Genomic DNA, 25,623 nt, shown 5'->3' on the forward strand with positions numbered 1-25,623 from the left:
GTGCAGGTACTCTCCCTTTCACATTAAAGAAGTGCGGGTACTCAGTAGTAAGAGTACCTTTGCGCTCCTGAGAAGTGTTGGTACACTCCAATTAAATGTATTGCAGCAGTGCTGAGAAGTGCAGGTACTCTCCCTTTCAAATTAAAGAAGTGCAGGTACTCACTGTTTAGAGTACCTGTTTGCCCCTGAGAAGTGCTGGTACTCTCTTATTAATTGTATTGCAGCAGTGCTGAGAAGTGCAGGTGCTCGCCCTTTCACATTAAAGAAGTGCGGGTACTCAGTAGTTAGAGTACGTGTGTGCTCCTGGGAAGTGCCGGTACTCTGCCTTTCACATTAAAAAAGTACAGGTAATGAGTACCGGACAGTCCCTCGCCCATTTAAAGCACTGGCTTTCTCGGTACTTTTACACCCCCATGTGTCCTGGCTTTGGTGCACGTGTTTAGTGTTTGCAGAGTTTTTTGTCTCCACCACGTCTGCCCTTCACACGAGGCGCTCTAACTCAGCTCTCAATCCCCAGAAACCACAAAAGACGGGTGTCCTGGGCGGTTCGCGCCATGCCCGAGGCCCCACCGCCTCAGCACACCTGCCCTAACGTCCCAAGCCACGAGGAGACGATGGAGTCAGGTGAACAAAAATGAAAAAAACACTTTAAAAAAGTGAGCAAACACAAACCAGGATTCGCGTCGTCGACTCGAGTCAGATGAGAAGTGAAAATAACTGTGGCAGCCAAAAAAACAGAAGAGGAAGCTTGTGAGTTTTGGTCACATCTGCCTCTGATTGGTGAATGGGAGTTTTTTTTTTTACATGTGGGAGGTGGGTGCCGGGTTGGTTTTGTGAGCGTTAAATAGCAGAAGGCGCTTGGCAGGCGGAGAGAGGCAGGTGGAGCGGCGAGAGGAGCGGGAGGTAAGTCACAGCGTTCACTCTCTCCTCCTGTGCCCTCTTGGTACTGTCCGGGCCGAGAGCAAAGTTTGGGAGGTGTGTGGGGCACGTGGGCACGTTTATGTACTCAGGGCCACGTGCGGCACGCACTCCACCATGAGATTTACGAGGCAGCGTGTACGGTCACGACCTCACATGGCTCGGGGGTAAACCGCGGAGCCCTCTTGGGCGACTTTTTGAAGCCCGTAGCGCAGGTGTGGGGCTTTCTGGGAGTTGTAGTTTCACTTCAATCGAATTGCAGTGGGTTCTGAAAGGAAAACCCAGGATTCGGGAAAGGTTGCCCGCCTGTCTCCACAGAGTCAGGGCACCATGTTTCCAGGACTCGGATTTTGAAGCCACTGCATTCCAGGAAATGTAGTCCTTTTTTTTCCCCCATCAGTTCAACTAGCCCACATGTTACCTATGATTTGCAAGGGTAAAGTTCACGACCGGAAACGTGTGTTGACAACAGAGAGGAAGGTGGCAACCCTCCGACACGCTGCCTTAGAACTATATGGCTGGACCACTGGAATTATGTGGCAATGGAGGCCCAAATGATGTGGCGGGGTTGACTGGCCTATGCAGAAATAAAAGGCAAATTCTGCGGAGGGATGCGGCGCATTGTGTGGCAGTATAATTTCCCTATTTTGTTATGATGACACAGATTAAAGCTGTTTGAGGGAAGGTTTCGCTTCATCAACGTTCCTACAAGAAAAGGATTACTGGGGCGAGTCCTGTCCGATGTGTCCAGCGTCTGTAAAGGAGGGGGGGGGGGGGGTAATTCGTTTCTTTCTATCCGCGCCAGTGCTTTTGGCTTTTTCCTTCCGACAAAACATGTCGCGTCAGTTTAACTCCTTAATATACAGGGGAAGGCAGCTAAAAAGGGAGCAAGTTAGCTTTTTTGCAAAGGGCATTCGTGCGCGCGTGTGTGTGTGTGTTTTATTTATTTAATTCAGTTTGAGATATAAACTTTTTATCAAATCTGCAAATGACGTAATAGCGTATTATTTCTTAAATCCGTAATTATGCTGAAAACACTGTGACTGGAGAATTCCATAGTCCAGTGACCCTGGCTACAGATAAACATTAACGTGAGTAGCAAGTACACCCACCCTGCACCCAGAGGTGTCCCGCTGTGGCAAGCACAGACCACCCTGCACCCAGAGGTGTCCCGCTGTGGCAAGCACAGACCACCCTGCACCCAGAGGTGTCCCGCTGTGGCAAGCACAGACCGCCCTGCACCCAGAGGTGTCCCGCTGTGGCAAGCACAGACCACCCTGCACCCAGAGGTGTCCCGCTGTAGCAAGCACACACCACCCTATACCCAGAGGTGTCCCGCTGTGGCAAGCACAGACCGCCCTGCACCCAGAGGTGTCCCGCTGTGGCAAGCACAGACCGCCCTGCACCCAGAGGTGTCCCGCTGTGGCAAGCACAGACCACCCTGCACCCAGAGGTGTCCCGCTGTGGCAAGCACAGACCACCCTGCACCCAGAGGTGTCCCGCTGTGGCAAGCACAGACCACCCTGCACCCAGAGGTGTCCCGCTGTGGCAAGCACAGACCACCCTGCACCCAGAGGTGTCCCGCTGTGGCAAGCACAGACCACCCTGCACCCAGAGGTGTCCCGCTGTAGCAAGCACAGACCACCCTGCACCCAGAGGTGTCCCGCTGTGGCAAGCACAGACCACCCTGCACCCAGAGGTGTCCCGCTGTGGCAAGCACAGACCACCCTGCACCCAGAGGTGTCCCGCTGTAGCAAGCACAGACCACCTTGCACCCAGAGGTGTCCCGCTGTAGCAAGCACAGACCACCCTGCACCCAGAGGTGTCCCGCTGTAGCAAGCACAGACCACCCTGCGCCCAGAGGTGTCCTGCTGTAGCAAGCACAGACCACCCTGCACCCAGATGTCCCGTTGTATGAGGCACACACCACCCTGCGCCCAGGGGTGTCCGGCTGTCACACAGTATGTAGGGACTGGTCCTAACTTGTGTTTGTAATTTTTCCACCTGTACTTTCAACTACTTACAACCGCAGACTTGTAACGGAGAGGTTGTCTGATCGTGCCATCTGTGCTTTCTTTTATAAATCATGGCTATTTGGCTATCAGATGCGCTGGTGGAATTGGATTGTACTATGAGCTCCCAGAATGCAGCACGGATTTGTTAAATGAACGCCCGGGGCTGGAAACACGGTGTTCTGTGGACTTTGGACAACCGTAATGACGAGGTCTGTGGTGGACGGAGTGAAGGGGGAGGGGTGGATTAGAGAGTTCAGTTTGGAAAGGAGAACACGTTCTTCTAATGCGTTACTTGCTCTGGGCAGGGGAGGCCTCGAGGTCTCTGTATGTGCATTTTATTTCTCTCTCTTCCTCTGGCTGACATTTTGGGTCGCCCCACCTCAGCTATGATTGGTTAACTCAAACTAAATGTATTGCCTGTAGATTCGAGGTATTTCCGTCTTGTATTCCAAATTATAAACGAAAGATTACAAGTCCCAAAATGTAAAGACAAGAGGAGCAACTCGCACCTGCCACGAAACCAACCCAAGCTTTGTGCATCGTTGGATGTATTTTTTTTTTTTGCAAAGGGAAGTTTTGCAACCCGGAGATGACTGCACCACGTGCTGCGAGGGCTTCCATCTCCTAAAGGTTCCGCAGCGCTCGCGGGTTGTTGCTTGTCCCTGAGGGTGGTTTGCACGTTTGCTTTTTTCCCCCTGTGCATTCTGGTACTTGTAGTGTTCTGTTTTTCTTTTGATGAAAAGTAATGACGGAGTGTCACAGAATGGAGTAATGCAACAGGAGAGTGGGGGGGTGCTCGTGCCTGTCAAGGGATCGACTCGAGACCTCGAAGTGTGAATGTGATGGAGGGGGGTGCACCCTCGTAGATATTAATGGACAGTGGCCCGTCTGGTATCTGCACCTGTTGAATAGCACCGGTACGGGAGACCACTGCAAGTATCCAAGGCCTCGTGAGAAGCCCCGGTTGTAGTGTGGGAGGCCTGCATTGGGGCCCCTTAGCCAGTCACGCCTCTTTGGTCAACAGATTGTTGCATTCTGGGACTTTTAGGTTTGCATATTATAATGAGCCTATTTTTGCAAAGTGTTGTTGACGTAACAACCAAGATTAGGCAAAGGTGTGACAAGTGGCATGGGGGGGGGGGGTTACTTGTTAGGTGTGGCAAGTGAGGCTAACGCCCCACTGCTGATCACCCTGCATGACCCCACCACTAATGTACTGGCACTAGCATACCATTGCATCACTGCTGAGAATGGTGGTGTGTGTGTGTGTGTATGTATGTACATGTATGTGTGTATATATATATATCAATGCTGCATGCTTGTAAAGGACCCACTCTTAAGACTTTGTATGTTAGAAAGTCCACCTTAAAAATACGGCAGGACCCCTAAAGAGTGTCCTCCCTGAGACCCGGGCAGCAGCTGACCTCTGACCTCTCTGCCCTTCAGGGATTGCTTATAGAGGTGGCGGCTGTAACCTAGACTTGTGCTACCTGAACCCAGTCATGTCTAGGAAGTAACAGCTTCACCTTGCCTGCGCGGGTCTAGCGCATAGTCTGTCATTAGAAGGGCCTCGTAGCGCCGGCTACCTAGAGCGCCTTTCCACCCAGATCGGAGGGTTCCGGTGCCTCTGAGCTGGGTGGAAAGGCGCTCTAGGTAGGTGATGTGTTTTCGGATTTGTCTGTGTGCTCGTCCTGCTGTGGTTTTGTTGATGTGAGGACATGGCTGGATCTCAGATGTGGTGGTGGTGATGAGTGGGTGGTGGTAGTTGGGGAGTTTACCACTTCTCGCAAGCCTGCGTCTTAGCTCAGCAACATCCTTCGCCGTTAGAGGTGGTGTGAGGCTGGCGTTGCTGGCTGTGTGGCGTGTTTTAGCTGTTTTGGACATGTTTTGGCGTTCTTTGTGTCTGTGCAGTGCATGTGTGTTAAGTTGTGTTTATTGTGGCTTGGTGGTTGTGCGATGCCACGCTGGGCAGGCGGAAATGCTGGTGCATTCAAGTTGTTTTTCCATTGCGCTGCGGTGTGTTCCTGGGGCTGGTGCGAATGTGTGTGCAGGCTCGGGTGTGTTTGTGTCTGCTGCGAGTGTGCGTGCACGCTCCGGGGTGTTTTTGTCTGGTGTGTTCCCGCGACTGTTACGAATGTGTGTGCAAACTCTGGTGTGTTCCTGTGACCTCCGTCTCCATGAATTCCCTTGCTACCACCCTCCAACAGTGCCTCTGACATAAATGTCATTTCTTATAGCGCTACTCACAGTACAATTACACTAATGTTATCGGTATGGTACACTTTTTTTACAGCTGGCACATTAACCTTCTGATCTATTTTGTGATGAGTCAAAATTACCACTAGACAAAAACTCCGATCTCTTTCCAGAAGGAACATTAATCGCCAGAATTATCTTTACATTTTTATTGCTGCCTGAAAACTGCTGGACACACAACGAACTTTGCAACAGGTGCTTTAAAACCATAAGTTATTTTTAAACACAGCACCCCCTAACACCAGGTCAGCGCCAGGTGTGGCTGTATCGGTTGCCCTGGGTGGCATAATTCATGGGGCTGCTCCTTTGCCAGCGCCATCTTGGTACTTGGCGGGCTCGTGCTGGGGTCACCTTCTTTTTCGTCTTTGCGCCGTGGTGAAAGAGTCGCTAAGTGAGCTGTTGTGTTAGGATAGGTAACATAAAAATCCTTTTTACGTCCATTTTTTTTAGTCTATCTCTTTACCAGGGCCACTGGAATTATGCGGCAGGAGAGGGCCAAAATTATGCTGCAGGGCTGAGTATATTATGCGGCAAGAAAAAGCTAATTATGCAGCATAATGAGGCACAGTTTGTAATGGTATTACTTCTTTGTTTCATTTTTTTAACTTGGTAAGACTGTCTGGACATTGTTTGTGCCTCATTAGTACCAGTTTAACATCCAAATGTATCAATAAGCCACGGAAAGGTGTGCAGTCCAGCTGTGCAAAGGGCCTTCCACTCCACAGCAACACATAATCACATTTTTAGTAACTTTTCATCCGTTTGAGCTGGAAACATTTGTTTTTGCTCAAATCTGTTGATTATGAGGCAGATGATGGATTTATGTGGCAGTAGAGGCAAATCTATAATTATGCAAAACTCACCCCAGCCGCACAATCGCATAGTTCCAGTGGCACTGCTTATAAGAAGTTAAAAATAAAGGACTTAGGAGGAGCTCAGTAGTTACTATGATGTGTTCCTCACTGTCCTATCCGGGTCTACATGTTTCAGCCCTGAATTGGTGCACATTGCATCCTGTGGCCTTCTTCAGGACCAAAAGACCCTGGCCATCCCTAAAGCAATCTAGATATCCTGATTTATTGTGATAGTTAAGAAAAAAAAAAACACCTTTATTAGTTACTGTCGGGTATCCCTACCGTCTGAATTCCGTAATTTACTCTCCGGGAGGCTGCTGAACTGGACACAAACCGAGTGCAAGGTTTTGCCAGCGCTTTGTTCGCTGCCGGGCCGGCAACCCGATCTGTGCGGACCAGGCTCCGCGTGATCCTCCCACACCCAAATTCTGTGCACAAAACCCCGTCTTAGCGCTTAGAAGCAGCCACAGAGCCAGGTAATAACTTAATATTTCCTCCTTTCCCTCCTCCTATCCAGCTCTCCTCTTATCAAGTGCCGCTCTGTCCACATCTGCGCCTTGACCAATCTCAGAGGTGCAATAAAAGCAGGCAACCTCCTGTCCTTTCTTCCCTCTCCCCGCCCCCCGTGTGCTCGTTTACCCCTTGACATATTCTTTCCATCTTAGCGCTTTGAAGCAGCTTTCGAGTAGTGCAAAGCACTAGCAGGCACCCTGCATCCTTAGTCGAACAAAGGGGCGGAGCCAGGAGCACAAACGGTTATTGTGAAATGGAGTTTCTCTCAACAGCCATTGGCTACAACTTCCTGCTCGGTGCACACGTGGTTGTCCTGCACGTTTCCTCTTTTGTGAATCCCATGTGTGCGTGGGCGGGAGGGGGCTTCCAGAGTTCAGGGCCCCGCCCACGTGGGTGCACCTACACTTGCTGCTTTTCAGCCAAGATGGTCACAATTCACACCTTCTGCCTTAGAGTCTTTTGGGCAGGTGTCGAACTGTTTAGTTATTTACTCAGTGCATTTTATTGTTGAGAAATAATACTTTGAAATAGTCTGAGGAAGCACTTTAGCTTAAAATAAATTGTGTTCAAAATCAAATTTTCGAACAAAAATGTTGCGACATACAGGGTACGTTTCCGAGCATATGTCTAAAACCATTGTGATTCGGCCATTGTTCCTGGACAAAAGAGAACCATCCGGGCACCGCCGCTAGTTATTGCTGGTAACCATAGCCTACCTTTTCTTATTTATTTTACTTAGCAGAAAGTTTTCACAGCGCTTCTAATTAATGCTCTGAATATTTTGTCGGCCTTAATACCTTATTTTAATGTTGGCTAGCGGCGCATTACAGCCTCTTGAAGTGGGTAGCTGTGGATTCTGGTGGCGCCGCCCGCAGGGGGTGCCTCGCAGCTCCCTGACTTAGCTACCGTTGGCACAGAAGCACATCCTTGTCTCTCGGGGCCCGGGCTCCGAGGCTGGCGTTTGATCTGTGACTGGGAATCGGTCGCCCGGCTGCTTTGGCGGCGGCCGCTGCCTCCTACGTGGCACCGCGGGCTGAGAGCAGGTAACCCGCACTGTACCCGGCACCTGTGCCCGGTGCGTTGGCAGGGGGCGTGCGGCAGTAGGTTCTGGGTGGGGGTTGGGCATGGCGTTGCCATGTGCGCGTGTGTGAGTTAGGCGTCTCGACTCGAGGCCCTAGCGCCATGCTGCTAGAGTCGTGAAGGCCAAGGGCTGGAATTGCAGAGTAGGCCTGGGCCGTTAGCTCCTCGACCACGAGACGTTGTGGGAATGTGCGCTATAAAATTGTAGCAACTTGGGGGCATATTAACAAGCCAGGCGATAAAATTATCGCCGCGTTAGCGGCAGAAAACTGCTGCTAAAGCGGCGATAATGAGCTTGATAATATGCTCTATGGAATTCCAATAGATACCCATGTTAGATGTGAAGGACGTCTAACCTGAGCTTCAGTTGGAATTCCATAGAGCATATTATCAAGCTCATTATCGCCGCTTTAGCAGCAGTTTTCTGCCGCTAACGCGGCGATAATTTTATCGCCTGGCTTGTTAATATGCCCCCAAGTTGCTACAATTTTATAGCGCACATTCCCACAACGTCTCGTGGTCGAGGAGCTAACGGCCCAGGCCTACTCTGCAAATGAGCTTGATAATATGCTCTATGGAATTCCAACTGAAGCTCAGGTTAGACGTCCTTCACATCTAACATGGGTATCTATTGGAATTCCATAGAGCATATTATCAAGCTCATTATCGCCGCTTTAGCAGCAGTTTTCTGCCGCTAACGCGGCGATAATTTTATCGCCTGGCTTGTTAATATGCCACCTAGTAACGATGCAGATTTAATGCGTGACACAGGCGTGGCTGCAATTGCTGTGTCACGCATGGGTTTGCGTGGCCCAGCAGCAAAGCGTAATTGTATGTCCCTGGGAGGAGGATGTGTCCCAGGTGCAGTGCCTTAACGCGGCACCGAAGCGCTATTGGAAGTCTGGTGTCTGCCCTGGAGGTTGAGAGGCGTGACAGTCCTGCCACCGCGAGTGGGCCCACTGGTCAACAGGAGGACTTCTGTCTTCTGGGCCTCAGAGGCGTGACAACACTGTGGTATGATGGTGGACTTGTGAAACACGCGTGTTGGTGTAGGCGACACACCTGCGTTCGCAGACCTCTGTTAGGAGGAGGCCACGCCCTTGCCTTCCCTCGGGTTGAGGCTGGCGTGTGTGGCACACCACAGGAGGAGAGGCTGGCCACCGGTCACCCGGATCTCATAGCCATACTGCTTGTTCAGGGCTGTGCCTCAAATATTTGAATAAGGGTCACTAGAGGTGAGCCCCGTCTTCAGTCTCTTTTATGCGTCATGACCCAGTGCTGTGGTGTTAGGGTCGTGGCGCTACAGACAAGGGGGCCATGTGTTCCGCCGTGAGTTTAAGGGGGGCAGGGGGTGTCATGTCGAGCACGGAGGACACGGTTGTGTGTCACAATGAGCTTGTGTGGGAGCTGCAGGGACACGCCCACACCATGATGGCATGGGTGGGGCGCACGGCTGCCACACTGTTGGTGGCACTAGAGGCCAGCAGGGGTTCAAGCACACGGACTGGCGCCCATGGTGCAGGGTTGAGGCGTGACATGACTGCACCAGCACAATGTAATTATTCACCTCACATGGGTAGTAAAGGCCGGCTCCAGGCAGGGTACGTCTTTGGCTGTAGTTCTAGGGGAGGAGTCACGCATTTGTTTCTACCTGCCTGAAGGGTCAAGGCGTGACGCTCACTACCCCCAGAGGATGAAAAACCAATGCCGGGGCTTTGTGCCCACTTATTGCACTTCCTTGTTAGAACCCCCCCAGCTGCTTGGTGAGGGGAGGACCTCGAGTTCAGTTTCACCACTTTGGGGCTGCGAAGGACCCCCACCCTCCAGCGCATATGATCAACGCGTAACCCTCCATAATCTAAGGGGTGCATCCCAGCCCGTGAAACTGATTGTGTTAAAGTTGCACCACCCCTTGCCTTCCGTGCCCATCAGTAGTTTTGTAGGGACCCCGGGCAGGTTTTTTCCATGCCTCTTTCGGGTGTGTGGGTGCCAGGCGACGCCTCGTGGGTAGGTACCGCGCAGTTCGGGCTGGACTGTTCCCATTGGGCACAGTGTCAAGACTGATTTGCATATGGCTGGGTCCAAACTGGAATGGCATGGTGAGCAAAAAAAGATGGATTTAGGCCCAGATCTCTGTACTGGGGTGAATGTATGACACTGTTCTGCATTCTGTCCATCAATAGTTCTTTTTGCATTTGTCACCCCGAGTGGGACGGGTATGCTCAGACGTGAGTCCCGTGCTCTCCATGCCATTGGAGTCAAGCTATCCTGGTTGAAGAGGGCTGAAACCCCGAAACCGGTCGTAGGATGCTCGTTTCCAGTTTAGGGAGGACCTGGCTTGGCAGTTCAGGCTGGACTGTTCCCAGTGCTTTAAATGGGCCGGTACTCACTGGTACTGAGTACCGGCACTTTTGAATTTTTTTGCCGTCAGTTCCGGCACTTCTCTGTAGCCAGGGAGAGTACCGGTACCCAGCCGCGGCCGGTAGTAGGAGTAACTGCAGGGCGGTGACGTGGGGAGGGGGAGGGGCAGGGTGGGGGGTAGTACCCCGATCCACTGCACGGCAGTCTCGGTTTCTCTGCTCCAGTGCAGCGCAGAGGCCGCTCTGCCTCCGAGGAGCTTGTCATTAACTTGGCCGAAGTATCCTTTTACAGAGTTGCTGGTGAAGATTCCAGCAGCGCCCAGTTCATTGCCCCCAAACTGCAGGTGAGAGGGTTTGTGTCACGCTGTGATTAACAGGGCAGGGTCTCTAGACAGACCCCACACTGTCAATCAGGTGCGCAGCGACCATTCGGGAGAAAGTGCCATAACGACTTTCATTTTGTGTTATGAGTTAATCTGTGTTTTTTGATATAAACACATTTCTCATGTGTTTTAATATGTGCTGCAACTGGTACAGAAGTCTCTATGTATGATGTTATTTTGCCCTTAGCCCCGCCCCTGCCCCGCCCACTTGCCACACTTCTATTTTAATGAGTACCTGCACTTATTTGTCCCCATTTAAAGCACTGACTGTTCCCATTGGGCACAGGGTCGAGACTGATTTGCATATGGCTGGGTCCAAACTGGAATGGCATGGTGAGCAAAAAAACGATGGATTTAGGCCCAGATCTCTGTACTGGGGTGAACGTATGACATTGTTCTGCATTCTGTCCATCAACTGTTGTTTTTGCAATCCCAGCAGAAGGCGCGAAGCAGAAATGCCACTCCCGACGGATGGGGTTCGTGAGGGCCCCCGAGGCCTCAGAGCTATAGGTCCATAAAGACCATGCTCCCCCCCCCGTCTAGTCCGGGAAAAGTTCTGAGTTTGAGTGAGTGAAACAGCAGGATTATGGAAACGTAAAAAGGACTTATTATTTTTAAGTAGTATGGGTGACCCCAAGACCCTTACAGTTTACCTGGTAAGCCATGAGACCTCGGGAGGCCATGCTCTTCTCTGCCCCCTCCCCTCCTTATGTCCTGGACCGCGGGTTTGCAGCCAACCTCCCTGCAGGGTAGGGCGGCTCGCCAAGGTAGAGGCTTCGCCCATATACCGGAGGGCAGGACCCGCTCTGGGGTCGGTGTGTTCCCAGGGGCGTAGCTTGGGCAGTAAGATTGGGAGGTGGGTGGGGTGAGCTTCAGGATTTCCAACAATCACGCTGGCACATAATGTTAAAATACAGTAGACTTGGAGGAATGTGGATTGGTAGGGGGCACTAAGTGAGTGAAAAAACTAGATCTTGTAAACTAGCCAACATTTTTAAAGACTTGTAAAAAGAGTGTGTTAGCGTCTTAGTCTGTGTGTATGTCAAAACTCCTGGTGAAATCCGACAGACCCCTAACCATACCCGACTGAAAGCACCTGCGCCCAACTATTTATCAGAAAATACATTTATAAGGGGTGAAACACCCGGCTCCCCCCACAAAGCTACACCCTTGTGTGTTCTCATCTGCTGGGGCACGTGAATCTGGGCGCCTAGCCTGGGTGCCATCCACTAAAGCGGCTCAACGTGACCACAGCATTGCCGAGGAGAGCATCCCTGGCCTTTCATAGCCAGGCTGCGGAAACGTGGCATGTGCCCATGGACTGGGCTTGAAGCCCTCCTCCCAGAATCACCCTCTGCCCCTAAATACCCCACAGCCATCTATTTCAGAAAGTTGGGTCCTGTGCACGCCCGGGCGGCCAGTGTAGAGGCCTTCTGCCTGAACTCTTCCCTGACCAGACCCCGGGCACATGGGGGGGGGGGGGTCTGGACACTCTGGCCCTGCATCTCGAAGAACCCCCAGAGTCTTAGGGTTTGGTTTGGGGTAGATGTTATGTAGGGGGTAGGGGCAGGCACCCAGCCGCACCACAGCTGGTGTTGGGCTGTGACCTTCCTCAGATAGAAATAGTGTCCCTTTGTCACATTTTGAAATTCTGGAAGAGCCACGAGGTGGTAGTATGATGCAAGGGTGTGCAAAAACTATTTGTGTTATCTTTGTTTTTCCAATGGCAACCATCCCTATTTTTATTTCTTTAAAATACCTTAAAAATAGCTTGGATGGCTCTTAAAATAGTTCTGAAGTGATTTCTTGTATTTGTTTCAGATTCATACTTCCAGTGGTGGAGAGGGTAGACATACTGTCTTTTGTTTAATGTTACCTCTTGCTCCTTCACATACTCACTTTTTCTTAACAGCTGTGTAGTAACTAGCTTGGGTGCAACCATGCTTGGGTGCAATGCAACCATACTTGGGTGCAACCATACTTGGGTGCAACCATACTTGGGTGCAAAAGATTGCAGTGCAAGCAGAACCAGCCATAGATTGGCCGTGTAGCTGTACCTGAAACATAGGAGACTGCAGCAGCCACGGAAACTCTCACCCCCGCCACCCCCCACTCAACCTTTCATCTCGCCACACCAACTGGCTGTGGTGGTCCAACTTTTAAAAAGGACAAATTTACCACAGTATTTCTGGAACATCTCATTAAAGTAGAAAGACTAATGTGTCCTAGGATAAACACATTAGTGAATTGTTAGATGACGGGTGTTTTATCTTTTTTAGGTCTTGCCTATCAAAAGCCTCTCGCACCAAAGCGAAGACTTACAGTGGGCTTGGGCTCCACTCATGCTTGCCATTGGCTGGGATTATTGTCTTCTCATTTGCCTTCTTCTTATTCAATAGCTTGCCTTCCGCTTCTTGTGTTTGTCTCTCACCTGGAGCATAGCATCTTTACCATCCATTTGATTGGATAGACTTTTTTTATTCTTTTGCTGTTCACATTCAGAGAACTACTTTATTTTTTCATTCAGCCCTCTATGATAGTGCATGTGTTTTGCAGTGTGCTGCTCCCTCCCCCAGACCCCCCCCCGTGCGCTTTGTGTCTCCTTATCCCCCACCCAAGCTCTCATTTTCTTTAGCCATCCTACATTATTTTCATTTTTTGTCCTCCTGCACGCCCAGCCTAAAGGGCCTGTGTGACTTTTTAATATGTTATGTTTATTTACTGCATTATTTTTCGAGGGCCTGGGAGTTGCCTTTTGCTGCCGATCTGTCTCACAGTGTGAAAGGTGTTTGCACAACTAAAATTCTATTTAATGTATTTATTTATTTTTAATTGCTCTTAATGGCACCTGCCATCTTGGAGCAGTAAATAATGTAAAGGAAAAAAAGGGCCAGCGCATTCATGGAGATGCACCTGTCTAGGTAAGGTATGGCGCCCTCCCACCCGTGATGCCACACTGCATCCGCTAAAACCATGGCAAAGCCAGTGCGCCCAGAAGTCAATACCTATTGGCTTTAACAATGCTTGTTTGAAGGAAACGACCTCCGCTGAACCAACGAAAACTTGCCTACGCTCATAGAGCATCGTGCTGTCTGCATATGCTTCTAGGCACTTGAAATAGAAATGTCAGATGTTTTGTGTATCGCACTCAAATTGGAGCGGTTGTCTGTTTACGATCGACCCCCAGTATAGGCAGGGTGAAGTAGAGGGGTTGGCACACGTTGATTTGTCCAAGATCACACAGAGTGATGAACTAAGGGATGGTGAATAACACATCTGGTCGCCTACGTCTTTAGCTGACAGTTTACCCACTAAGCCTCCTGTCCTCTAGGGAGTAAATAAACGATTGCACAAGAGGTGGCCAAGGGCACAAAGGCTAATTGTATGGGCCACCGGGGAATGCGACACCAGCTTCTTGCCAACAATGGGGCCAATTACACCGCTCGTTCCTGCCAGGGCCCTGCCAAGTCTTTGTAGGAGGACAGGAGAGCGCTTTTCTCTTCCAACCGCAGCCCTGAAGGATCCGCTGTGCCGCTGTTGTACAGGTGATGGGCGGAGCAGGTATGTAAGGGATATGTTCGTGTTTTTTAATAGGATTTCTGCACGACAGGTGAGGCGGCTGACTGACGGATCTGGTGGTTTTGACATCCATGGGGAGTGAATCTGAAGGGTCCATGGATCTGGGCAGGTCTGACAATCATCATGCCAAGGCTGATAAGGTTGGGGAACAACCAGTCGCATGTTCAGTATGTAGAGGTGTAGGGTGGGCAGGAATGGGTCTCGCCTGGCTAAGGTTGCGTAACATGAGGAATAAGGAATGGTCTCCTAGATGGACCCACCCCACCACTTCCCACTGGCCACCGCGCTCCACCATCCCTGCAGGTCACTAGCCACTTTCGGTTCAACAATGCTATGGTCTTAAACTTTCCCAGACCAGGACCAGCTGGATGCCCATATCCGTGGCAGTTGCCTCTGACCAAAGAGATTGGGCCAAGCAGTGCTTAATTTGTGCTGGTGTTTGCAGGTGGTGGGCACCAGCATTCATTTTTGCGCACTGGAACTTATTTTTCATCATCCGACTGCAGCCCAAGCCAGAGAGGGAGGCAGAAAAGGGTGAAGGAAAAGGGAGAGATTTTTTTTGTGAGAATTAAAGCTAGCAGGAATGAAAAAAAAAACCTGTAAGAGCAACTGTGCCAGAACAATTTTCTGACTAGGTGTCCTGGCCATTAACGTGTCAAACAGTCATGGGAGGCTGGTTGCAATCGGTCTAACCACTGGCACTGAACTTTAGTTGCTCTTTTTGTCTCCTCTTCAAGTTTTTCTTAAATTCTTTCTAGGTTGTTTTGATCTCCCGAGTGTAGATACATGGGGCTCACACGCTGTGCATCAGCGCAGCCCATATCCAAACATCGCTGCCTTTTCTGGTAAGGAGCCCTCAGCAAGGTAAACCTCTTGATCTTCTGAAATTGATTCAAGCATGGCTTTCACCTGACCCCGTGGCATGTAGGGAGTCCCTGCTTTACAACCAAGAGCAGGATTTGGGGAAGGCCCATAGTTCTACCTTGATATTAAACTAGTCTCAATACACTTTGTGCTCCTGGCCTAAAAACAGTGACCTATGAGGATCACATCCTATTACTGACCTCAAACCCCTAACATTGGTTCTTGACAAATTAAAGGATGAGCGACTTCCACCGATCTCAAACCAACCCTGTTAAAAGAGAATTTATCCTACTGCGTCCTAGAGAATTCCCACTTGTCTCCAGACTCCAGAGAGTTGGTTAACTTGCCACCAGTGGCGGTTTCAATCCCTCGCATCCCCCGGAACAAGATTCTGGACTTTGTACACTCGGCTATTCGTGCGAAAACCCATCACATACGATGCGTAGCAATACCCTTTCCTGTGCAGAGTGGAGTCCATGTTATCGATGCTGGTACCAGTAAGGACCATCAGCCGTGCCTCCACTCGCCTACTTGTGGGAGCTAATAATTCGGGCCAAATCACATCTATAGTGCGGCTCGCTACACTGACTACTGGATTTCCACATCTGCTCTAGCATCGTCCCCATTATCACCAAAACGTTCAAGTGGACCAGGAAGTCAAACCATTCTAGGAGTCTTTAGATGCAGCAGACACAATTGCATAACTAGGTCAAATTCCACACAAACCCTTACCCTCTTTTCATGTGCAGGACCCAAGACATAGCATGATAGACTGCTTGACTTCCATGTTTCCCTTCTCTACTTGTCTTTACGGAAAGACTAAACCTTCTCATGCACAGAACACAAGGATCTGGGGTCAGAGGCCGGCGGGAGTCCGCCCTCAACAGGGGCCGGCGGGAGTCCGCCCTCAACAGGGGCCGGCGGGAGTCCGCCCTCCACAGGGGCCGGCGGGAGTCCGCCCTCCACAGGGGCCGGCGGGAGTCCGCCCTCCACAGGGGCCGGCGGGAGTCCGCCCTCCACAGGGGCCGGCGGGAGTCCGCCCTCCACAGGGGCCGGCGGGAGTCCGCCCTCCACAGGGGCCGGCGGGAGTCCGCCCTCCACAGGGGCCGGCGGGAGTCCGCCCTCCACAGGGGCCGGCGGGAGTCCGCCCTCCACAGGGGCCGGCGGGAGTCCGCCCTCCACAGGGGCCGGCGGGAGTCCGCCCTCCACAGGGGCCGGCGGGAGTCCGCCCTCCACAGGGGCCGGCGGGAGTCCGCCCTCCACAGGGGCCGGCGGGAGTCCGCCCTCCACAGGGGCCGGCGGGAGTCCGCCCTCCGCAGGGGCCGGCGGGAGTCTGCCCTCCGCAGGGGCCGGCGGGAGTCTGCCCTCCGCAGGGGCCGGCGGGAGTCTGCCCTCCGCAGGGGCCGGCGGGAGTCTGCCCTCCACAGGGGCCGGCGGGAGTCTGCCCTCCACAGGGGCCGGCGGGAGTCTGCCCTCCACAGGGGCCGGCGGGAGTCCGCCCTCCACAGGGGCCGGCGGGAGTCCGCCCTCCACAGGGGCCGGCGGGAGTCCGCCCTCCACAGGGGCCGGCGGGAGTCCGCCCTCCACAGGGGCCGGCGGGAGTCCGCCCTCCACAGGGGCCGGCGGGAGTCCGCCCTCCACAGGGGCCGGCGGGAGTCCGCCCTCCACAGGGGCCGGCGGACGTCCGCCCTCCACAGGGGCCGGCGGATGTCCGCCCTCCACAGGGGCCGGCGGATGTCCACCCTCCACAGAACCATCTGTTTTATGAAACGCATAGCCTCCCTTTTCTTATTTGCCCTAATCTGACTCTAACAAATGTTGACCTGCATCTCCCAGTCCTAAAATCCAGACCTTCTTTCCTAGACCAGAGTTCAAGGGTTCATCTTTCCACCTCCTTCCCAAGATATAGTTTCTTCTTTTGCCTACTCCGTTGATCTTGTTGTTGTTTACTCTTCCTGTCTGTAAAACATTTGGTTCCAGCTTGCTCATGACTCTTTATAAAAGTTTGTAAAAAAGCAAAAAAAGCAACAACAAAAAAAAGCGTATTTACGTTAACTGTGGATTGGCAAAGGAAAAAAAATGTAAGGTAAGGCAGTACTCTTAAGTAGACAGATAAACCTAGTTGATTCCATCTTAAGAGATGGACAGTCCTATACCATCAGGTCAAGAGCCTTTCACCCACATAAAGTCACGTATGACTTCACATAAGATGCCAGAAGGGACCGCCTTCTGTCTCGAACCCAGGCACAGGTATCACTCTGAACCCGCGCCTCGCGAGGGACATCTGCTTTTGAGTGGAATATGGGGAGGTTTTCATTTGACTCTTCGGTGCTTCTAGACACAGACTTTAAACAGCACCGGGTTTTTGATGAAATGTGATTCGTTAACTCAATGATGGATGAGCAGAATGATGGTAGTTACCCACTTCAGCCTCCTGCTGGTCATATACAGTGAAACTACAGGGCGTGGAAAGTCCCACCTGTAATACACTTTTAGGACGTGAATGAGGCTGACTTTGGTACTGTGTTTACATCTCTGGTCTTTCTTCCTATCCGGTTTGTTCCTTGACCTAAAATGTCAGTGTTGACTAAGCACGCTACAGTGTGTTGTTGATTTTATATAATTTTGTGATACTACTACGTGACGTACACATTGTGTACCTTACATGTCAGTGTACGGGATTTGGTTACATTTATTTTGCATCCATTTTCCAAACTCAGCATTTATGTGCAGGATACAAGCGTAGGATTAAAATCACCGACTTTGTGTTTCTTTCCTGGAAAAAAAAAATCATTTTGCCTTGTGCGGCATCCCTTCTCCATGGGCACACACGTGCCCATCCTGCTTCTGGCACGAACAACCTCTTGGGTGAGTTGTGTGCTCCGCAAATGCACATAACACAACACGCAACTTTTAAACTCCTGCAGGGTTGTTGTACGTGCTAAAGATGCTCTTTAAGGGATGCCGTTTAGGTACTCTACTGTGAGTAGGAATGGACTCTTCAAACTCTTGTGAGTACTCGAAGAGTTGCTACTTTGTGCATGTTGCGCAAATTGTCATTGCATTTCTTTGGCCGCAACTGTCCTTCAGTTGCTACACCCATCTCTTCAAACTCCATTCAGTGATGTTACGTGTGTATTCTCCACATGTATTATGAAAACTAGGCGGCAGGTGGAGGCGCTTTAAAAAAAGTAGCTATCCCTATGGAGTGCTAAATGTTCCTCTGAAGTTTTACACCCAGTAGTAAATAATATGGAAACATCATTGTTGATCCTTACGGAATCAAGCAGATCCCAGGACTGACCTTTATGAACCAATCAGATTCCAGGAACGTTAACTGGCATATATTTAATGTTGAGGGTGGCGCCCGTTTCTTCTCATGTCCTGGGAAATTGACCTCCACTTGCAGTGAATTGAGCTTTTCTCAACCTATTGTTGTAGATTTACCTGCTAAACTGGGATTTAAACTGAGTCATTTAGCATTGTATCTGGATAGAATGACCGATTCATAAACAACAATGTGGCATGAAATCCTATCTACGACGCCGATTATCATCGAAACCATGTACGAAAATCTGGGATTAGGTTCCAGTGATTAGATGCTGGAGAGCGATGGTATAGTGGCATGGATGGAAGGAGGGCTGAGGAAGAGGTAGGTCTAAATTTGGATTGTAGCTGATTCGGGGGGTGTTCAGGTCGCAATTCATCTTTTAAAGCTGGAGTCTCACCGATGCGTTTCGGTCAGAAACCTCTGCAGTTCCCTAGTCCTGGATCCTTTCAAGTACTGTTTCCGCATTCTGAAGATCTAAGGAGAGCAAACCAGTGAGAACAGGTTTGCCATTTTATCATAATTTCTAACCCCTAGAAGACCGGTCCAACCTGAGCAAGGAGCTCTCTGCAGAGGATAGTTTCAGCACTCTATCTTCTAAACTCTGTCCGATGGGGATGTACCGGGGGATGGTGAACACCGATTGGTTTGTAGTGGAATCATGGGGATCGTGTCGGGCAGCAGATCCAAGCCGACCCGCTCTGTGCTGTAGGTTGTCTCTATTACAAACACTCTGCCTTACTTCAAGACTGACAGATGGTGTGTTTATTTTTTTATTTTTTATTTTTTTTATATATAAAATATTTTTATACTCTTCTGTTTTCTCAGAATTCTTCTGGCATCTTATGCGCCTGCTCTTCGTGGTATCTTAACTAAAACACTCCTTAGAATCTGTGGGTGCCTGGAGCGGGGTTAATAAGAGACTTCTCCCTTACATGTGCCACCATTCCAATCCCATGATGCATGAAAATGGGAACCAGGCACATCTTAAGGATTTTGGGGGCTGTGGGCCAAACGTATTTTGAGGGCCCCTGTTCAGAAGAGCATTGAATATATGATTGGATGTCACAAAACTCACGTGGCTTCAGAGGAGCCACATCATAATGCGTAAGGTCCAGTGATTGGATGTTACAAGACCCCCTGTTCTTCACCCATGTGGCTCATAGGAGCCAATACGTAACACCTAGCACGTGCCTGGTGCTCGCGATGGCACGCTGAAACATTGACTGCAAAGATACTGTCAACACTTGCACCGTTCATCAGCCTCTTCCGACAGTAGTTTTGACTCTCACCTGGAGCCGCTGTCTACTGCTAGCTCCAAGATAAGACCGGGTTGGAATTGGAGCATTACATTAACCCAGTTCTACAATATGAGAAGTGTTTGGTTGGATGTAGAAACCTAAAACTGATCCACGTTTTGTGGACAGACTTGGGTCAGTGGATCAAAGACTTTTCTTGAAATGTGGTTTGTTGCATATTGTGGAAGTACTTCCTGCCAGGCACAGCTGGTTCAGAGCATACCAGTGGCAGCTGCCAGCTGGGAAAAGTAGTGGGGCAGCATGGGGACAATGATAAATAGATTAAAATGAAAACGTACCAGCTGCCTCGCTGATTTTCTGCTGCTGATCAGACTCCCCTGCACCAATCCTGACGCTGCTCTCATGCTGGTATTTCTATTACCCAGCATGAGAGAAGTGCTCGGATTGGGCGGAGTGGACTGGTTTTACGCTCCCAGAGGGTCTGGGAGCCTGTGCCTGCTGCTCTCCATGCAACAGCCTGAAGCTATCGAAGTGTGCATGACGGTTTGGCCGTCCTAAGACAGCGAGCTAAACCATCATGCGCACTTGTTATCTGAAAAGTGTCCAGAGCACCACCACAAACAGAAGTAAGAGGTCCGTCACTTCAACGGGTCCATTCAAGTAGAATTAACTGCGATGCGCAAAAGGCAGGCACAGAGAAGCTGATTCCATTCTTTTATTCCGTATATAACCACAAAGACAGCCGACACGTGTTTCGTCACACTAGGCAACTTTTTCAAGGCTTTGGAGTACGACGCACTGTTCATCCAAAAGAGACTTATAAGAACGAATAAATTGTGGCCCCCGGAGCCCCGAGGACTATGAAGGTGAGGATCTCAGTCAAAGTTGTACGGTGCAAAGTCAGTCAATGCGCAAGAAAAATGAATCTAAAAGTTTGTCAGGACCTTGATGCGTCCGAAAGAAAAGTGAGCTCAATCTGACGAGCACTATCCGTCCTGGGTCACGAGTTTGCAATGTAGTAGACTACATTGTAAACATGCGATCCAAAATAATAAAACTTCTTTTATTATCATTTTAATTTACATGTTTTCATCTGCTGGCTGAGACAGTGGGGCGACGCTCCTCCGCCATAATGGAAAAGCCGCCACCGGCGCATACAGTCACTTCTACATTTGCTCCTCTTGGGTTGGTTTAGTGAATGTGAGTCTTTTTAAAGGCGATACCCCTGATCTTGGGGAACTCTGGAGTTTGGCATGTGGTGCCGGATCAGGTTAAATGTTTTAGGGTACACAGTCAGGAAAACTCTTGGTGGAGTAGTAGTGTTAAATTCTACTGAATATAAGGCTGTCCTGTTCAGATACACCCACTGCTTCATTTGGAAAAGAATACGGGCTGAGGCTCAAACATGATTCCTCCCCCCCCCCCCCCCCCACTCCCCCGCCCCTTCAGAAGCTGAATCCTAAGGCTGCATAGTCTTGATTCCACCTCAGGCCTCTTTCCTTCACCACCAGGCACTCTGACTCTTTCTGTCACTCTTACAGGTTCTTTTTCACCCCTTCTTTCTTCCTTTGTCACTTTTTTCCTATTTTTTTACTCCTCCTTCTATCCTCTTCTTTTTTTTTTTTTTTTTTTTTTTTTTCTGGGTCAAAGTCTGATGATGATGAAAAATTAGCTCTGGTCCCCAAAAATGAGTACTGCTGGTGCCCAAGTGCTTCAAATTAGCATTGGCTAAAACTGTAATCTGACGCATCTGGTTGGCTGTTTGGGCCTCCGTAATTGAGCAAATGTGCTAATCTAGGATTATTGAGCAAGGCAGTAATTGTGGTTATCGGCCCTCAGCTGCGGTTCGGGGACATAAGTAGGCCGAGGGGTAAAAACTACTGTCGCTGACCAGCTTCGAGACCAGTAATGGTCCAGTCTGTGTGAGATTTATTTGAGGGCCTAAACTGGTAGTTAACGACCTCTACTCTGGGTAACTTGATCGCCTTTCCAGCTTTTTCTTTCTTGTGGTTTGACTTTTACGTCTTGCCTGGCGTTTGCAGCGCACATGCGCTGCTAACACCATGCGAGGGCCTTTTGGAATCCATACGGATTCCAGATGTGCACGCGGAGGGACAGAAGATGTACACGCGTGTGCTCTTGGCCCTGCCCACCAGGACTGGATCGTTTACTCGCGGTGTGACACAAGCACTTTTTTCTTCCCTCCGTTGTGCACTGTTATGTCAAACAAATAATTACGCTTCACGCACCCGTTAACACAGAATCATAACAAACACAGCTCCACCCGAGAAAGCGTCTGCGATTTAGGCTTGTTATTTAAGGACTGCCAACTCCTGCCTTTATAGTCTGTCACGCGGTGCTCGCAGAGACTGACATTCCATACTCCTCGAACCCATCACCCTCTCCCTCGAATCCGATGCACTCTTTTAGCATTATTTCTCCCCACTCCGACTCCTCTTAAGTTTCACAACCCTTCTCTCCAAGCCTGGAACACTCTGCTACAGCCAAGGGTTCTCTTACTCCCTGATGCCTTCTGTTCTAGAGGTCAAAACTTTCGCCTCGAGCCTCACCTCCCAACTGGAAAGTGACACTCTCCCCTTAAGCCTGACACTCGTGTCTCTTGCAGTCTGAAATTCTATGCCCGACACTCTCCTCCTGTATAGCCCGGCAATCTCCCCTCCTGCAGTTTACCACTCAATTTCTATAGTTTGACACATTCTCAGAGTATGTATCTGTAGCACACGCTCCCTAGAACCTGGCAGCTGCCCTTTTACACTGGCACTTCCTTCCAGCCTAGTACTGTCTTGTCACAGGGCCTAGAGTGCGACGCTACCCCTTAGAGCCCGAGACTCTCGCCACAATACTTGACACTCTGTACTTGAACCCTGACCCCTTCGGGTATAGCTTGACACTGTCTCTCAGGACCTGACACGTTCATAGCGCCCAATACTCATTCCTCCAAGCTCTCCATTTCCCTCATTCTCAGCGCCCGACGCTCTACCCAGGGCACTGCAGTCTCCATCAAGCTTTGCTGCTGCCCACATTACCTTGTGCCCCCGATCTATTCATTGGTCATTGTATGTCCCCTCCGATTGCCCCCTGTGTCCGCTCACCTCCCCCTGCCACCCTCATCTCACCCTGCACTATGTCAAGCAAGCAGCAGCCATACAGGGGGCCCGAAGTGAGCTTCTGCGTCAAGTACGCCCTCATCGCCATCATCTTCTGGGGGAGTGTCCCCTGTGCGGTGTTGTAATGTGTATTGGGCGTTTTTATTTTATTTTATTGCCATTTTTTTATAGCGCGGACATGGCCCGAAGGCATCAGAGCGCTTTACAACAGTAGCATAATACAAGGGCACAGCAAGTTACAGTTACAAGAATTATGTTCAGACATATTGCATCGGTAGCTGCGACAAGATGTTTACTTTATGCAAAGTAGTTGTGTCCTTTGTGTGTAGGGGGCGGGAGGATTGGGGCAATGAGTCTGTTTTTGAGAGACATTGTTTTTGTGTGCATATCCGCCATATGACCTCTTGTCACGTGCTCCATCTTTCCCTTTATAGGACTCGCGGCTAACGGTGTTTTGCATGCCGGGACTTGCAGTTTTATATTTAGGACAGACGTAAAAGGGGCGTCAGCATGTTAAGTGGATTATATCATCAGCACTTGGAGGTGTCTCACACTACAATGGGCCGGCCACCTGTGTGCTGTCTGTTTTCACGCAAGAGAGAGGATGTGTGTGTGTGCGCGAGGAGGAGGGGGGGGCGGCACCATGTGGTGTCTCTCTGGGAGCAATGTGCCTGTGGCGATGGCGTGCAAAGGACTGCGCGCTGCAGGAGGGGCAACCAGAGGCGTGAATCTGATGTGTAGACGAGGGGTGTATGGTGTGTGTGAGGCGAGAGCTTGTACTATGCAGAGGAACAACGTTTTTGTGTGTGGGTGAGCATGCGCGCTGAGCTGCAGAGTGGCCCCATGATAACTTGTGCTAGTTCTGGATATTTAGACAATTGCATGTTGTATTCCTGGAGTTGTAGTTCCTTTTTCAATATTTTAAGTACGTGTTCTAAGATCCAAACATACAGAGTGCTGCGGGATTTAAAAAATGCAAAAATAACAATTGTTGGACAGACTGCAGAACAATGTCATACATTCACCCCAGTACAGAGATCTGGGCCTAAATCCATCGTTTTTTGGTCTCGCCTTGCTATCGCGTAAGCGATCGCAAGCAAGACTATTGTGGGTTTTAAAAGTGCTCCCAAAAAGCGGATTGCACGGCTAGCACACGCACAATCACGCGCATCGTGCCGCCATGCAATCTGCTTTTTGCGAGCACTTCAAAGGGTCCGCTCCCCCGCCCCCAAGCGCGCGCGCCACGCTCCGCAGGGCTTGTCTTGTTTTGCATGCCATCTTCTCTCCTTCCCAGCGTATTAACCAAGCATCTGACAACGCTGTTTTTAACAAATCATTCCCCCCCCCTTGTTTTAACCCACCAGGTCCTCCTTCCTGATCGCTGTTGATTTATATCCCTCCCCCCCCCCCCCCCCCCACTTCAGCCACTTCCCGCACTATCACTCGAATCCCCGAAGGTATCGGAGTGCTTTATAAAAGCACCATTTACATTACAAAGACACTTTCAGTTTGAGTTTTTTTTTCTATTACACACACAGGCATTAAGTGATTTGCCCAGGATCATAGGATGTTGAGCCAACGCAGAGACTCGAACCCGCTTCCTTAGGTCGAAGGAGGAGGCACGAATGAGAACCATCCTAAAATGAAAGGGTCGGTCAGCTTTCTTTTAATACATTTTCCATGTGTATAATGTCCATTCTCGTCCCACATGCATGACGCTCACCACGCCTGCAAACACTACTCCACCCATTAATCATGTCTACTTGTCACTCAGGCCTGCAATAAAGCTTCCACTTTGAGATTGGTTGACAACGCTTTGCCAAGTACTTGCAATCTTTTACCAGCCCACTCCATGGTTAGTACTCTTATCGGGGTTACAGACCATAAACCAATCACCTGGAATGCGCTCCCCCCGCCCCCGCCAAGCGCGCGCGCCACGCTCCGCCGGGCCTGTCTTGTTTTGCATGCCATGCCAAAATAAAAAACCTCACCAAATATTGGTCATAACGTGCTGGCAATATTAGACTTTCGAAAGCATGGAAGGTCTATTGCTGCGCGAAATTTCTCAAAGGGACCCACCGCAGCACTCGAGGATACACAACTTGCCGTCAGCCAGCTTTGCCTTTGACATGCATTGGTTGTGTTAACTCACCCTCCCAGCCCCCGCCATTGTTTTTAACAACTCCTCCTGCTTTTAAACCACCACCACCTCCTCCTCCCGCTCTCTGCTGATTAACCCACCCCACTTCTTCAGCCACCTTCTGCACCCTCATTTGTGTCCCCAAATGTATTGGAGTGCTTCCTGCAAGCTATTTACTTCACGCACAAAAATCTGGGGTTTCCACAATTCACAGCTACATTACAGTATTAAGACACTAATTCCACTGCTGCGCCGGATAGTGCCCCGTCACCAGGCACCTTAATTCCACATGAAAACATAGGGCAAAATGCAAAGTACTGTGGTGGGGGAGGGAGGGGAGCGCGCACAAGCCCAAAGACGTGCAAGCCCGCTCCATTCATCAGCTTTTGGATGTGTTAAAATCCACAGTAGTTTAATACACCATAACATAACAAAACATAGCCTAGCCTAACATAAAATAACAGCATAACCTAACAGAACATAGCCTAACATAACAAAACATACCATTACATAACATAATAAAACATAGCCTAGCGTTGCATACCATAACTTAACAAAACATAACATAACAAAACATAGCCTAGCCTAACATAACATAACAAATCATAACATAGCATAGCAAAACATAACATAGTATAGCATAACATTACATAGTATAGCATCACAAAACAAAGCATAGCATCACAAAACATAGCATAGCATCACAAAGCATAGCATAGCATAACAAAACAAAGCATAGCATAGCAAAACACAACAAAGCATAGCATAGCATAACAAAACATAGTATAGCATAACAAAAAATAGCATAACAAAACTCAACAACACATAGCATAACAAAACATAGCCTAACAAAGCATAGCATAGCATAGCAAAACAAAGCATAGCATAGCATAGCATAACAAAATAAAACATAGCATAGCATAAGAAAACACAAAACATAGCATAA

At 49.9% G+C, this 25,623-nt stretch overlaps 1 long non-coding RNA gene across 1 annotated transcript in view; it reads left to right on the forward strand.

The window, feature by feature from the left end:
* Positions 1–829: 829 nt before the first annotated feature.
* The window catches only part of LOC146797339 (uncharacterized), a 114,128-nt gene continuing 89,334 nt past the window's right edge, over positions 830–25,623 (forward strand). The window contains exon 1 of the long non-coding RNA XR_014968472.1: positions 830–903. This is a non-coding gene — a long non-coding RNA (uncharacterized LOC146797339). The remainder of the gene's footprint in view (positions 904–25,623) is intronic.

The sequence above is a fragment of the Triturus cristatus genome, chromosome 9 (genome assembly GCF_964204655.1).
Source record: "Triturus cristatus chromosome 9, aTriCri1.1, whole genome shotgun sequence".
NCBI lineage: Eukaryota > Metazoa > Chordata > Amphibia > Caudata > Salamandridae > Triturus > Triturus cristatus.